At 34.8% G+C, this 14,710-nt stretch overlaps 1 protein-coding gene across 50 annotated transcripts in view; it reads left to right on the top strand.

Moving 5' to 3' along the window:
• The window catches only part of Ptprd (protein tyrosine phosphatase receptor type D), a 2,156,260-nt gene that overhangs the window by 1,370,929 nt on the left and 770,621 nt on the right, over positions 1–14,710 (top strand). For all 50 annotated transcript variants that reach the window (XM_048806967.1, XM_048806968.1, XM_048806990.1 and 47 more), the window contains one exon: positions 8,597–8,656. The gene's annotated coding sequence lies outside the window, so the exon portion shown is untranslated. The remainder of the gene's footprint in view (positions 1–8,596; positions 8,657–14,710) is intronic.

Genomic DNA, 14,710 nt, shown 5'->3' on the forward strand with positions numbered 1-14,710 from the left:
CTTAAGTATGAATTTGATTCTTATGTGACTTTAGGTTCATATATTTATTGCTAATAAAATGTAACTACATTATAATGCCCCAGTAAATAATTAAAAAATTGATTTCTACTTTAGATAGAGTTACATCAGGTATCTCTGACATAATGTTAAATGTACTTTCCCTATTGGTACAGTATACTTAGGAAAATATTCACAATTGTGTTCGTTATCTTTGCTACATAACAAACTTTCCAAAACATAGCAGCTTGAGTCCACAAACTCACAGTTTCTGTGGATCAAAAATGGAGGTGCCTCTGGCTCTAGATCTCTCACAAGACTACAATGAAGGTATCAGCCAGGCCTGGGGTCATTTCAAGGAGGAGGATCTACTTCCAAATTTACTCACATGTCTTTTGTCAGGGCTTAGCATATATACATCCAAGCTCATTCACATGATTGTTAATAAATCTTCATTATTCTCTGATATAAACTAGAGAAATTAATCTCTTGTCATGTAGAACTTTCTATAGAGCTACCCAACACATAGCAGTTGACTTTACCCAAACCAAAGGGTCCGAGTGAGAATGAGAAAGTGTGAGCAAGGAAAAGCCACAGTCTTTTTATAACCTAAACTCATAAGCAGCCTCCCATCACTTTTGAAGCATTTTGTAACAATTAAGTCACTAGTTCCAATCTTCATTCAAGAGGAAGGGATCATGAATGCAGGAGATGGAAATATTTGGAATCCATTTTAGAAGCTGTCCACTCTAAGGTCACTAGGAGTTCGTGTTCCTCACACATACAAAATAGGCTCGCTATATTCCACAGTCCTCAAAGTCTCGTCCCCTTCGACTCAGAATAAGCTAGGATTTAAGACAGTAACAATGCAAAATCCTGGCAACTTAAACAATGTGTTTCTACTTCTCAATCGTACTGCATGTCCATCATGGGTTGGCAGATTCTTTTTATGTTGTCCACCCTCAGGGAGTCTCCAACCTCACTGGTCCTGGAGGGAGGGAGAGTGAACTGATCACTGGTGATTATAGACTTCTGTGCTTCTATGTGGAAGTGACATGATGCGTTTCCTTTGCTCAAATCACATGGCTGCACTAGTTTCAAAAGCACAAGGAAGTTCACTGGTACCATATTTGTGGGAAAAAAAATAGAAACACCAGTGAGCATCCCCAAAGACAAATGTAATATATAAATTCATATATTTTACCTAACTCAGTATATACCAAAATGATCATGAGCCAGATTTTTTCAATTTATTATTATTTTAATTATACATACAATGGGGTCATTATGATAATTTAATACGTGTAGACAGTATGTAATAAAAAATTTAGGGTAATTAACATTTTAATCTCTTTAAACATCTTTTCAAAATTCTTGTTAACATGATAATTATACATATTTATGAGGTATAGATCAAGCCAGGGTAATTAATATTTCCATTTACCTATTATAACTTTGTGTTGGAGCCCTTGAGTTCCTTCATTCTAGTTATTGATAAAATATATTATAGGTTATTGTGAACTGTAGTCAACCCACTGTGTTGCAGAATACTAGAACCTATTACTTCTATCTATATGTGTTTTAGTGCCCATTGTCCAACTTCCCTCTGTTCTCCTTCCCCCTCCTTTCCAGCCCCTAGTAATCACTATTCTACATTCAGATTGACTTTTCTTCTTATAGCATTCACATATGAGAGACAGCATGCAGCATTTGTCTCTCTTTGACTGACTTATTTCACTTAACATAATGTCCTCCAGTTCCATCCGTTTTGCGGTAAATGACAAGACCTCATTCTTTTTATGACTGAATAATATTCTGTTATGTATATATAACACATTTCTTTATGCATTCATCCATTGATGAACATTGAGCTTAATTCCATATCTTGGCTTTGTAAATTGCACAGCAGAAAACATGGGTGTGCAGATGTCTCTTTGGTATGCTGATATCATTTCCTTTGCATATAGACCCAGAAGTGGGATATCTGGATTATATGGTAGACCTATTTTTAGTTTTTTAAGGAACATCAAAGCTGTTCTCCTTAGTAACTATACTAATTTACATTCATACCAACAATGTATAAGAGTTCCCTTTTCTCTACATTCTCTCCACTGTTTGTCATTTTTCATCTTTTTTGATGAAAACTATTCTAAATGGGTAAGATGATATCTCATTTGTGGTTGTGATTTGCATCTCCCTGACAGCAGATGATGTCAAGCAGTTTATAACAAATTTGTTGGGAGGGCCAGATTTCGATTTGTTTATTTATTTCACAAATATTTACCATTTATTATCATATGCTAGATTCATGAAAAATGCTAAGAAATAAGAGTAGAAAAAGACAGTACCCTTCACTGTGGGAAGAGATAAGATTAACAATTATAAAACAGTAGCCAGTATAAAATGTTAAAATTCAATAGAGGCATCTAACATAGACTGAAGGTGAGAAGGAATCAGAGAGGTTGTGTTGAAATTCATGATTTCTGATGTATTGAGGCAGACATGGAAGAAAAGGCCACTTTCCATCACTTTATTATTGAAAGTGATGGAAAAGATATTCTTTAATAAAATGATCTTATGAATATTGCCATCAGGATCAAAATGCCTAGATTCTTCTGTTTCTACACTTTACTACAGTCTCCACCTTATCAAGTAACTAAACAGCTCTGCAATAGACTTCCTCACCTGCAAAATGATATTTAATTAGATGTTGTCCAAGACCTCTTCCAACTATAAAATTCTGTGATTTTCCCTGACTCTGTGGGATATATTTTCAAAAGTTTCCACCCATATGATAGTTATAAATACCTACTATATAAAATGACCACTTAATACAACAGTTTAGTAAACACCTATGGGAAATCCCTCATATCTGAAAATGTCAAAGTTGTACTTCCTTGACTTTTTAGACACAATGAATTCAAAGTTAATCACAAAATGATGTTGATAGATTCAAATAGGCTGATATGAAATAGTTCTTCATGGCAAGCTTCTATTTTTGTGGCCTTAGCATCTTTAATCAACCACCCTGGGATTTCTAATGATCTTCAGATGTAAAGTGACTCTTCCTATTTTATGTGTTGGTTCTGCTTATTTGAAAACACTCTAGGGCACATACACAATTTATTCTGCACTGAAATTCTGTGGCTAGATTGATCTGTACTCTCATCATTTCACAGAATAAAACACTTCTCGTTAGATTCCCCAGTGCTCCATGGATCTTCCTTCTTTCCAGGAAAATTCATGTGTTCACCATTCATATCATTCTCCCGTCAGTCTACTGGATCTTAGGTCAGGAATCCTTTTTCTATACCAAACCTTCATTCCCTCTCTCCTCTTTCAGAAGTCTCACTTGACTTTCAAAGCAAATAACCTCTACCAATTACTGGCAACAGTATTATGCAATCTGAACACTCACTGCCGGAGAGTATAATTGCTACAAGCACTTTGGAAAATAGTTTGGCATTATACATTGAAGCTCAACATATGCATTCCAGATGATCCAGCAATTTTACTCCTTACTATGTACAACATATGTACCAAGAAATATCTATAAGGATGTTTATTATGGCGTTAATTGTAATTGCTCTAAATTGGAAATGACCTAGTGCCTATCAACAAAGGAGTAGATATATAAAGTGTGCTATATTAAATAATATTTGACAAATTATAACATGAATGTAACCAACCATAATATTAAGGAAAGAAACCAGAAACAAAATAGCATGTAATATATGATTATATTTATGTGATGCTCAAGGTGGTTGTAAACTCTAGGATTTAAAAGTGAGATAGTATTTGTTTGCTTTTAGTGAGGATGGAAAACTGGGAGTGGGAGGGAACGTGAGATCTGTAGTGATGAAAAAATTCTGTATCTTGACTGTGTAGTGGTTGCCCCAATTTTTTATTTCATATTATTCATTGTTTATATTCTGTTCTATAGTGCATTATACTTTAAAGATTGTTTAATTCACTATTAGTATGAAATAAGTTATTTGCAATGTTAACCAAGATCCACATCAGTCTTTTTTGCAAGAAAGACATAAGGGAATGAGGAATTACATTAGAAAGAGGGAAAGAGAAGGAAGAAGAAGAGGAGGAGGAGGAAAAGGAAGGAAAAAGGAGAAAGGGAGAAATCTGCACATGAAATTGGGACTTGACTATTTTGCAAGTCATTTAAAATTTAAAATTTTATTTTTTACCAGAAGTTTTCTTAGCTAAATTTTAAGATAATGCAATGGGTTATCTTTGTATTTGAATCTGTGAAAATGTGAGAACACTCACTAAGGAAAATTATGTGCAAGCAATTCTAAATAAAAAAGAATGAAAGCTTCCTAGTGGAATCTCTTTAACATATTAAGTACTTATTAACGTATTAAGCCACTTTAAAAGGTAACAATTGTCTGTACAAAATAGAATCTTTCCTAAAATTATACAGTCTTGATAATCTAGATTTTTGATGCTATAGAATAAGGTTACCATTAGAAATGAAACCTCATAGGAAGTAAAGTTTTTTCTAGTTTGAAATGGCAGCATGGAAACCATCATACTACCTACAGCACATAACATGAAAACCAGCATTTATACTGATATACCTTTTTCACATGTGAAAAGTGTATTCATATCATTAAGTCATGAATCTCTAATGAAACTCAAAATTCTTGAGTTGTAAAGGAAGAAAATTATATAGCAAAAATAAAATTATATGGACAAATCCAAGGTATTTTTGTGTCATAATATAAAATAGAAATGACTTTTGACTATGACACAACTTTTAGAAAAGATGATGTTTTGACACAAAATACATGAAATGAAAAGTTTTTTCTGAGTCATTTGTTATTTCTGTGAGGTGAGGGGGACTGAGTTTATGACCAAAGTAAACTGAAGACTTTAAGAGTTCCCATGCACATGTGTGAATACTGTAAAGTCTATCTAGCCAGATTATACCTCTCCATGATCTGTATGGACACTGTCCTTGAGTGTTATGAACTTTAGTTCTTGTAGTTTCCTTAGTCACAACTATCCATCAGAATCTGTGCAGAAAGCAGGGGAATGAAAGAACCTTTTTCCACTGAAACAGTTCCTTCTTGTGTCATTCTCTCACCCACATTGGTCATGTTCTGTGAGCTGAAGTCTGTCCACTTGGGCTAATCAATTTCTGACAGTCCATTTTTACCTGCTTATAAAAATTTATGATTTTTCCCTCCATCTACAGAAAATGGAATAAAAATGGGACTGCTTAATGATTTGTCATTTAGCTCATAGTAGAAAGCTCAGTTGACCTATCTTTAAGCATAACTGAGGAAGGATTAAATTTTTGTATTTCTGGCTGCTGTAAAATATTTTCTGTTGCCTCCTCTATCATATTAACCAGTCAGGAGACTGATATTTGCACTCTGAAAGAAAGGGAGCTTTTATAAAGTTGATCTCATAGAAGACAATAGAATATTGGTCCCTGGAGGAGAGGGGGGCTTGAAGGAGATCACAAGATAGATTGGAAAGCCAGCACCAAAATACAGTTAGCTAGAAGGAATGCACTCTAGTGTTCTATAGCACAGTTGGGTGACTGTGGTTTACAACAATTTGTTATATATTTTATAAAGAACTAAAAGAGAGGAATTCAAAGTCTTCTAACACACACAAATGTTAAAAAGAGATGGAAATATTAATTACTCTCATTTGATCATTACACATTATATAAAAATATTGAATTATTACAATTGTATACAAATTATTGAATTATAAGCTATAGTCTAGCCTATAAATAAGTACAACCATTATTTGTCACTTAAAAATAAAAAGCAAGAGAAGTAGCTTTCTGACAGTCTGACAGGCAGGAAGTTGCCCTAAATTTCTATAAAAACTCCTAAGAAAAAAACTTCAATTGGCAAATCCAATATTCATTAGCCTGACACTTGAGAGACATGCTTTACCAAAGTAAATAATATATTAACATTGATGTGAGTGAACTACAGATTAAAACAACCATAAAATGTAGTCTAAAGGTTTCATTTAGCAATAATCTAAGGAGATATTGAAGCAGAACTTGAGGATTTTCTCCAGGTTAGAAGAGTGTGGGAGAGACAGAAATGACGAGAGGATGGGTAATATGTATAGGTGTGCACCTGAATAGGAGAAATAACTTCTGACTTTCTGTATCACAGGAAGATAGCAATGGTTGACAACAATTTATTGAATATTTCAAAGTAGCTAGAAAACAGAATTTTGACTGGACCCAACACAGAAAAATGATATATGTCTGAAATAATAGAAATTCTGCTACCATGGCTAGATCATTATGCATTATATACATGTATCAGAATGCCAATAATGTCCAATAAATGTGTTTAATTACTATGTGTTGATCAAAATGTATATCTGCATTTTATAAAAACAGCTGAATGACACAACAAAAGTTCCTCTGCATTCCTTTGAAAGAAAGCAAAGAGATTTGACCATCTCTTCTATATTTTCCAAACTTACACAGGGATGTGAAAGTAAAAGAAATGAATTTCTTAAAGTTCTGCAAAAATAAAAAATAAAATTTAACCAGAAAATGGGTAGTAGTAAAGAAACAGATTGGAGAGATTTATCAAGATCCCTTTTGGAAGTGGCCTCAAACAGGTGGTTGACAAAAAAAAAGGAGACAGTGGATATAGTGTTTTTGACTGTAGGAGCAAGATGTGCCTGTAATAAATATCTTGAGGTAAACTGACTGAGACTTGATGGTGCTTGTCAGATGTCTCTATTTTTGTCTAAACTTCAAAAGCTATTTCATTGTAATATGTGAAGAGCAGAAGGTCTTGGGTTCTGTGATTGGTTATTGTTTTGAAAAGGAAAGAAAATTACCTTTCATTTTCTCTCCATTGACGTTAAATCCCCAGCAGAGGTTGGAAGGACATTCCAAAACATCGCAACTGCAGCAATGCAGACCCTCACTTCTGACTAAGGCTGTGAGATGCTCCCGCTGTCTAACAAAAATATTGCAAACAGAAGCCTACAAACACAGATTTGCAAAATTATTTCAATGTTTCCACTTGCTTTGAGCTCCTAAGCAAAATCAGATTTTTACCTTTAAGGCATTTAACAATGGTATTTTGATGTCTGTGCTAAATGAAGCTTGCATTTCCCCCAAAGGAATAACTGTATTTAGAATAATATTTTCTATGAAATTTTCATGGTACACTTTATCATGCAAAATCCAAGTTATTAAAAAAATAAAAAGAGATGGTCATTACATGCTGTATACTATGTCAAGGGCTCAGATAAAAGCTGGAACAAGACAAAAATAGCCGCTATGGGAGAACTATAGATAAAATCCAATAGGGGAGATGAAACAAATCTAGCAATCACATCTCCCAGGCTAAGTGCTGCAACAAACACCCAACATTTTAATGACTTCAAGAACTGAAATTTAATTCTCATTTACATAAAACTCCAGTGCCAGTAAATGTTCCTCATTAGGATGAGGTGATGGATTGGGTAGCCATCTATGTAACACTCTGGTGTGAAGAGATCTATTTTAGTGGGAATGAGGGTGATCCTAAACACTGAGTTGAAGGATCACGCCCACTTTATCTTGTAGGTCTTCTTTCCTCTAGGTCCTCAAGGAGTCAACAGGTGGTTAGGGAACATAAGTATCATGTATGGGATGGTTTTAAGACTATTCCAATCCAAAAATGCAGTCACTGCCACTTCTAACTGCAAAATGTAGTCTGGCTATGTTGCAGCATTGAAAGAGAAATGGTCTGATAAATAACTAACCAGTCTCTGTCACACAGAAATGTGTGATAGGAAAGTGCACACAGCCGCTACCCTATCCAGGAGACATAGTTGAAAAAGAAGGGCAGGATGTCAAGGAAAACTTTCTGCATAAGATGACAGCTTTCCTTGGAACTGAAGGAGGAATCAGAGCCGAGCATATTAAAAAACCTTAGAAGTGTTCTAGACGGAAGACAGCAATGCTGTAAACACAAAAAACTGACAAGAATTATTAGGATAGTCCTTAAATCTTGTAAAATAGTTCTCTTGTGGGATTTAGACAAGGCACCTTTTTATGTATTTCAGAGGTGTGAGAAACTTTTCCATCAATGGAATAATTATAAGATTTGAGATTCTTTCTTCCTGATTTTTCTCAAGATGAGTAGGACAGACAAGGATTTACTTAAACTTGGTTTCCATGATTTTAGGTGATCCCCTTCACAACTTAAGGGCTCATCAAGGTTACAAGGACCAAAGGATGGACATTTCAAAATGTATCATGTAATTTTAGGAAGCAAAAAAAAAACAAGGTATTCTGTGGACTTAATGAAAGAGATGTTGTAAGAAAGCAATCTAGCCATTTTATATAAAACATGATAGTCTCAACTCTCGTTAAGAATAGCCAATGTTCACTGCTTTCTAGCCTGTGGACAAAAGAAATTTCCATGTTGGTGTTCAGCATTTCACAATTTCAATAAAGATTGTATTTCATAAAATTGATACTCTTTTGCTTTTTCTCCTCTGCCTCAATCACCCCTAAAAACAGAGATATTTTAAAGACAATTTAGGGTTTAAAATATTTTTTTTAATAACCACTGGTTTTTATCTTTCTAACTAGCTTTTGAACGTGCTGTGGCCAGGGACTGTGTCTGAAAACACCTACGGCAGCCCAGACAAGGTGAGTCCATATCACATTGTTAACTCCTTCTCTCCCCTGAGTCCTAATACTTCCTAATAGTACCTGGTATATAATTGGCACTCAGCAAATTTTAGTGAAATTAGGTGGGTGAATAGAATATTCAAATATTCTATTCTATTCACAAATGTTTCTTTTATAAAATGTAGTCAAACTTATTCTTTACTATTATTGCAACCTTTTTCTTTGTAAATAAAATTCCAACATAGAACTAGGAGAGATTTACTTTCCATTTCTGAATCCCAGATGATGTTAGGCATGAATATGGAGAAAATCTAACAATGGGTTAAAGTTGTGAATAGGAGCAGCAGATGCCTATAGATTTAAATGTTGATTGAGTTTAGCTGCTGCTGCTATGAAATTATTAGCCCCCTGGCAGTGGTCTCGCCTACATACTTTATTTTGGTTCTTCTGGAAACCACAAAGCTATTTATTGTTAATGAGGGAATAAAGTGAGAAAACAGATTAGAAATAGATTAGCAAATTTTTAAAAGTCTAATCTCTGTTAAACAATAACAGGTTATTATTCGATGCTTTCAATTCTTGTTATGCTGCAATAATTTTTTTTATTATGAACACAGCTTTACTACCTCACATACCCTTTCTCTAATATAAACATTTCATCTATTATAATAATACTTTTTGTTAAAATCCTCTGTCGAGTACATTTTTTCCTCACCCATTGCAGCTTAATAGTGTGCTTCTAATCTTAAAAAGATAATTCTTTGAAATAAATAACTCCCATGCTCTTTCTCTAAACTATTTGATCTATTGGCTTACCGTTTAAATATTATTATCTAGTAATAAACCTGTGATGAATCACAAAATAAACTCAAATGATTTTTCAATCAGTGTTTCTAAATACAAACTTTATATGAAGTTTAAAAGTTTCTTAGCAGGCTCCAATACTTTTATCTGCTAAAATTTTAGATTGCTAGTTTAAAAGAATATCACCTTCTAAATCATTGATTACCTTATTTGGGGGTTGATATTTCTTATGACTGAAAGAAAAAGCAAACATCTGCATATGAAGAAGACATGAAAACATTTGGGTTCATGTCCTTTAGAAACCAAGGTACTATTTCAGATGTCCTAAAAGTAGAAGGGAGACCATCAGGGTGGCAGAAGAGGCTGGGGGAGGTAAACTGATCCAATTATGTTATATGCATCTACAATTATGCCACCATGAAGTCCTCAATTCTATATAATTAATATATATCAGTAAAGAAAAGAGAGACAAAGACAAAAATCAAGGTTATTTTGGAGTCAAATAAAATGAAAATCAAACAAACAAGAAATGAAAATTGTATCAAATTTATTTCAGGCCTTCAGCCGGTTTCCCTTTTAGTTCCTCATTATTTCACTTTTATATATTAAGATTCAGCTCACTTTCTCCATAAAGCATCCTTGGATACCCTCAGTCAAAATTGCTGTCTTCTTCTGAACTCTCCTATGTGTCTTTGTTCCTGACTGTCTTATGATACTGATCATTCTGCTTTATGGTTCAGCAGTTTGTATAGAATCAGTTCCCATTCTCTGAGCACATTATGTTCCAGAGTTCATTTAAAAGAGAGTTGTTTGGGGATTCTGAAGAACTTCTTCCCATAGAACTAATAATTCAAATGATATTCCTATTTTCCCTTTATTTCTATTTCTATCTGACATAGTGCTAATATAAATATTTCAAATATACTTTCATTTATGATGCTACTTCTTCAGGACAAATATTGTATTATGAGGAGGAAATTTCATAGATTCTAGACCAAGATTTACCCAGATTCTCTACTGTTTATCAGCTTAAGCAATCTCCTCAAATGTGTGTCTGAGATTTGTCATCTGTAAAATGGAGATAATAATAGGTACTTCTATGGCTGTTGTGAAGATTAAAAGAGTTCATATATGAAAAGTACTTTATAACAGTCCTTGCCATATGGTAGGAGATGTATAAGTTAGTCTGTGGATGTAATCATTGTTATTTTCTTTGAAACTTGGAGCATCGGGAACCGTCTTCCTACTTATAGGCATATTTGAAAGTGGAAATAAGCAGTACATTTTAGTATTTATCCTTCTAGAGTTAGGATAGATACCTGAATCATAGAATACAATCTTTGAGGTTCCGAAAGAAAATAACTTCCTAGATTAAATGAATTTTCATCTACCTGCATTTCCAATGTGAATAAAAAGAAAATTCCACAACCACCTTCATCTCATCACACAAATGAAATTAAAGTAAAACCAACCATGATTGTCACTGGCAGCATTTGTTGAGTCCTTGGCATGTAAGAATGGCATTAGATGTTATGCTCATGTGATCCCATACTTGATGAAGGCAATGGTGGCTGTGGAGATAAATGTCTCTCAGAGAAAATGGTTAGTACAACAAATTGTCTGATTTTTCCATTCTACCAAAGACAGAGCTCTCGGCCATACCCCAAAGGGCTTTATAATTAATATTTACATGTCTTTTTGTGAGAGTTCCACCACTAAACAAATTTACACAGTTTTTTCTAATCCTGTCTTCTTCATATCATCTAAATAATAACAACAAAAACATAAGGCATAAGACATATTTTCAAACAATTGGATGAAACCTGAAACCCAGTATATTTTATTTTATTTAGGGCATTATATTTGTTCAGTGGTTCCCAACTTGCCTTCTCTTCCATTTGTGTAAGATTTCAAGCTCACTAGCTAGTGTTATTTTAGGGCCTTTTTCTTTGCAGCACATGAATGTTATACATCATTCCTGAATGCAGTCATACAGGCAACTGACTCTAACACATAACAAAATATTTCACTTCTTACTCTTGCCAAAGAAAAGACAGCTTGCTTGTTTAAGCTATTCTTTATCCATTAACTACTTTTATTTTTATTTTATTTTATTTTATTAGTTTTTGTTTTCAGTGCAGTATTTCAAACCTGGAGCTCCAGCATGCTAGGAAGGTGATCTACCACTGAGCCAAAGCCCCAGATCCCCTAACCTTTATTTTTGATATGCATATTATGTGCAAAGTACACTGTACACATATTACATTTGTTCTTTGCAGAAATCTTTATCTCCATATTGGAATGAAGGACTTGTGAACTTGAGAAATTATCTTGCCCAGTCACACAAGTAGTAGTATGAGAATTCAAACCCAGAGGGAACGCCCAAGACCTCAGTCACCACTTTGTTTTGAGATGGTCCCTGACTGCTTTGAACTGTGAGACAAACCCATCTAAGGAGATGGCAAATGCAGCAGGCTTCCACTCTCCTGCCAGTTCCTCCCTAAGTGTCTGCCACTAGAAACTTTTTGAAAGGAGGGTCTGTGTTCCTTACTCATTTTTGGTTTTCCCACAATGTTGAAAAGAGTGCCTTGATTCCATGGACATTTAACCAATGGCTGATTGGGAATATTATGGGATATTTAAAATAGTGTGAATGCTATAGTGAAAAGGTTCATAACGTTTTGCTGTTGGGCCACTGGCCAAGTTGAGTCAATTTGGTTAAATGAGCTTTCTTCTTCATGTAATTGTCAGTGTCACTTTTCATAATTGGATCAAGCTAACACTAGCCAGAAACTGTTAAAATGTTTGAATTTGCAAGTACACAAGTATGTGGGGGTGAACATATAATATTGTAGGTTCTATAGCCAACTGCTGTGCTTATTTTGGCAAGTGCAATTAAATTTGTTATAAATGATACCATTTGATTATATGCTGTGCAGTACATGTTTTAATATATGGACCAATGCCAATGCCTATAAAATTTGTTACACAACTAGGAATATTTTTTTAGAATTTTTGTTAATTCTTGGAATTTAATCAATTAAGAAAGTCAGCAGTGCCAAGGTTTCTTTAGGTGACTTTAAGAATTGTTTATAAAGTTCTGATTAGCACTATTTTGGAGACATAAACCAGATCAGCTAACTAAAGCTTCAAACTACATGTGCCTGATGCCAGTGATTTTTTAGTAAAGAAGTAATTAACATTATACAGAGCAGGGACATATTCAGGTCTCTAATAGAGATCTTTGATTACAGTATTAATTTGACAATCCCAGGTAAAGGACAAGTTAATCTAATTAAGGGAAGGTTAATTGTGTATGCAGAGTGTATGGCCAGAAGAAGAAAACTCAGCAGGATGTTTTTTGAGCATTTCTGCTTGAGAGGGTTACATTTGTTCATTGCAGAATAAAAACAAAAACTTTCACACTAAATGTGTAGTATTCAAAAAGAAGATTGTGAAAATTCTTTACTAGCAATTTGATGTAGAAAAAGTAATATATAGAAGCTAACAACTTATGTGGAAGTTATGTTGATTAGCTTTCCATTACGGTGATAAAGTACCTGAGATAATCAATTTACAAGGAGGAAAGATTTATTTGGGCTCAGTTTCAGAGGTTTCAAGGCATAGTAACTTGACCCTGTTGCTCTGAGTCTGTAACAACACGCTACATCATGGCAGGAACATGTAGTTTACCCCAGGGTGAACAGAAAGCAAAGACAGGAAGAAGTGGCTGAGGTTGTTGCAATATCCCCTTCAAGAGCTCATATTCACTGACCTAACTTCCTCTTGGTAGAGCCCACCTCTTAAAGTTCCACTGGTTCCCAAGAGCACCATAAGCTGGTGACCAAGTGGTACATTCTTCAAAAGTATTTTAATTGACAAAGTTGTATGTATTTAGCATACACAACATGATATTTAAAGTAGAAGTAGCCAGACACAGTGGCACACACCTGTAATCCCAGCAACTCAGGAGGCTGAGGCATGGGGATGCAAGTTCAAGGCTTCCTCAGCAACTTAGAGAGACCCTGACTCTAAATAAAATATAAAAAGGGGCTGGGAATGTGGCTCAGTGGTTATGTGCCCCTGGGTTCACTCCCTAGTAGTAGTAGTAGGTGTAATAATACAGTAGAAGTACATTAGGTAAAGACTAAAATAAGAGCATGCAGGCAGAGAGTCTATCATGGGCCAACTCCTTGTGGCTGATGGGGATACATTGATTAAAAATACTAAGTCGTGGAAGCAGATAGGAAAAAGACATAGGGTATCTAACATCATAATGAGCAGAGGTAAAGTTTAAAATATTTAACAATTAGAACAAATGGATACCACTTCAACTGAATAGAACCCAACCACCAGAATAGAAATCAAACTACTTGCTGAATATCAGACTTGTAATCAGTACTGATGTGGACAAAATTAAGTGGAGAAGGTAAATTAAAGTGTAAGGTAAAGGGAATATTAAAAATTGAGATATTTTTGATGAATAGGTGACTTTTGAATAAAACTTTCAAGAAAGTAGTCAACCCTATAGATATGAGGGGATGAACATTTCAGATAAGGACGTAGTAGGTGCAAAGGCCCGAGGAAGGAGCTTACCTAGACTGAGGAACAGTGAGAAAGCCAATGTGGCTGGAGTGTTAGGTCCAAGGAGAGATTTCTGTGTAAACAAGAAGACCCTTGAAGCTCCTTGAAAATACTATGATTTTTTAATGTGAGAAAGAAAATCACTGAAGGTTTGGAAAAGAACACTGGCATGAGCAGACATGTATGTTAAGGGAGGCATTAGGCTTCTGGGTTGAGAACTGAGTAATCAGAGGAAGGGCAGTGATAGATATCCTGGGATGGAGGCCCAGGCAAAAATGGACCAAATGATGACTTCAAGGGTGGGATAAGTAGATGAACTCTGGATAGTCATTGCCTGGGAGGTACAGCTGCCTGAACTTGCAGAACAACCAGATGTAATTCAGAGTACCAGGGTCTAGAATGACATGGGCTTGAAGGACAGAGAACTATGTAGATGCCAAATTGTTTGCACATACCAAGGGAACATAAAGGGGTGTAGGACAGATATGGGCCATTTTACATACACAACCAATTAAACAGGCAATTACAGGAGAGTACAAATTTTCCCATCCAGAGGGAAGCACAAGGGCTTATATAAAGGTGCTTAATCTAGTTCAAATAGTTTAGGACTTGTTTCTCCAGAAATGAAAGTGATATCTGAATCTAAGGGATTAATCATATTTATTCAGGTGACAATAGGAGAAA

Source organism: Marmota marmota, unplaced genomic scaffold, assembly GCF_001458135.2.
Source record: "Marmota marmota marmota unplaced genomic scaffold, marMar, whole genome shotgun sequence".
NCBI lineage: Eukaryota > Metazoa > Chordata > Mammalia > Rodentia > Sciuridae > Marmota > Marmota marmota.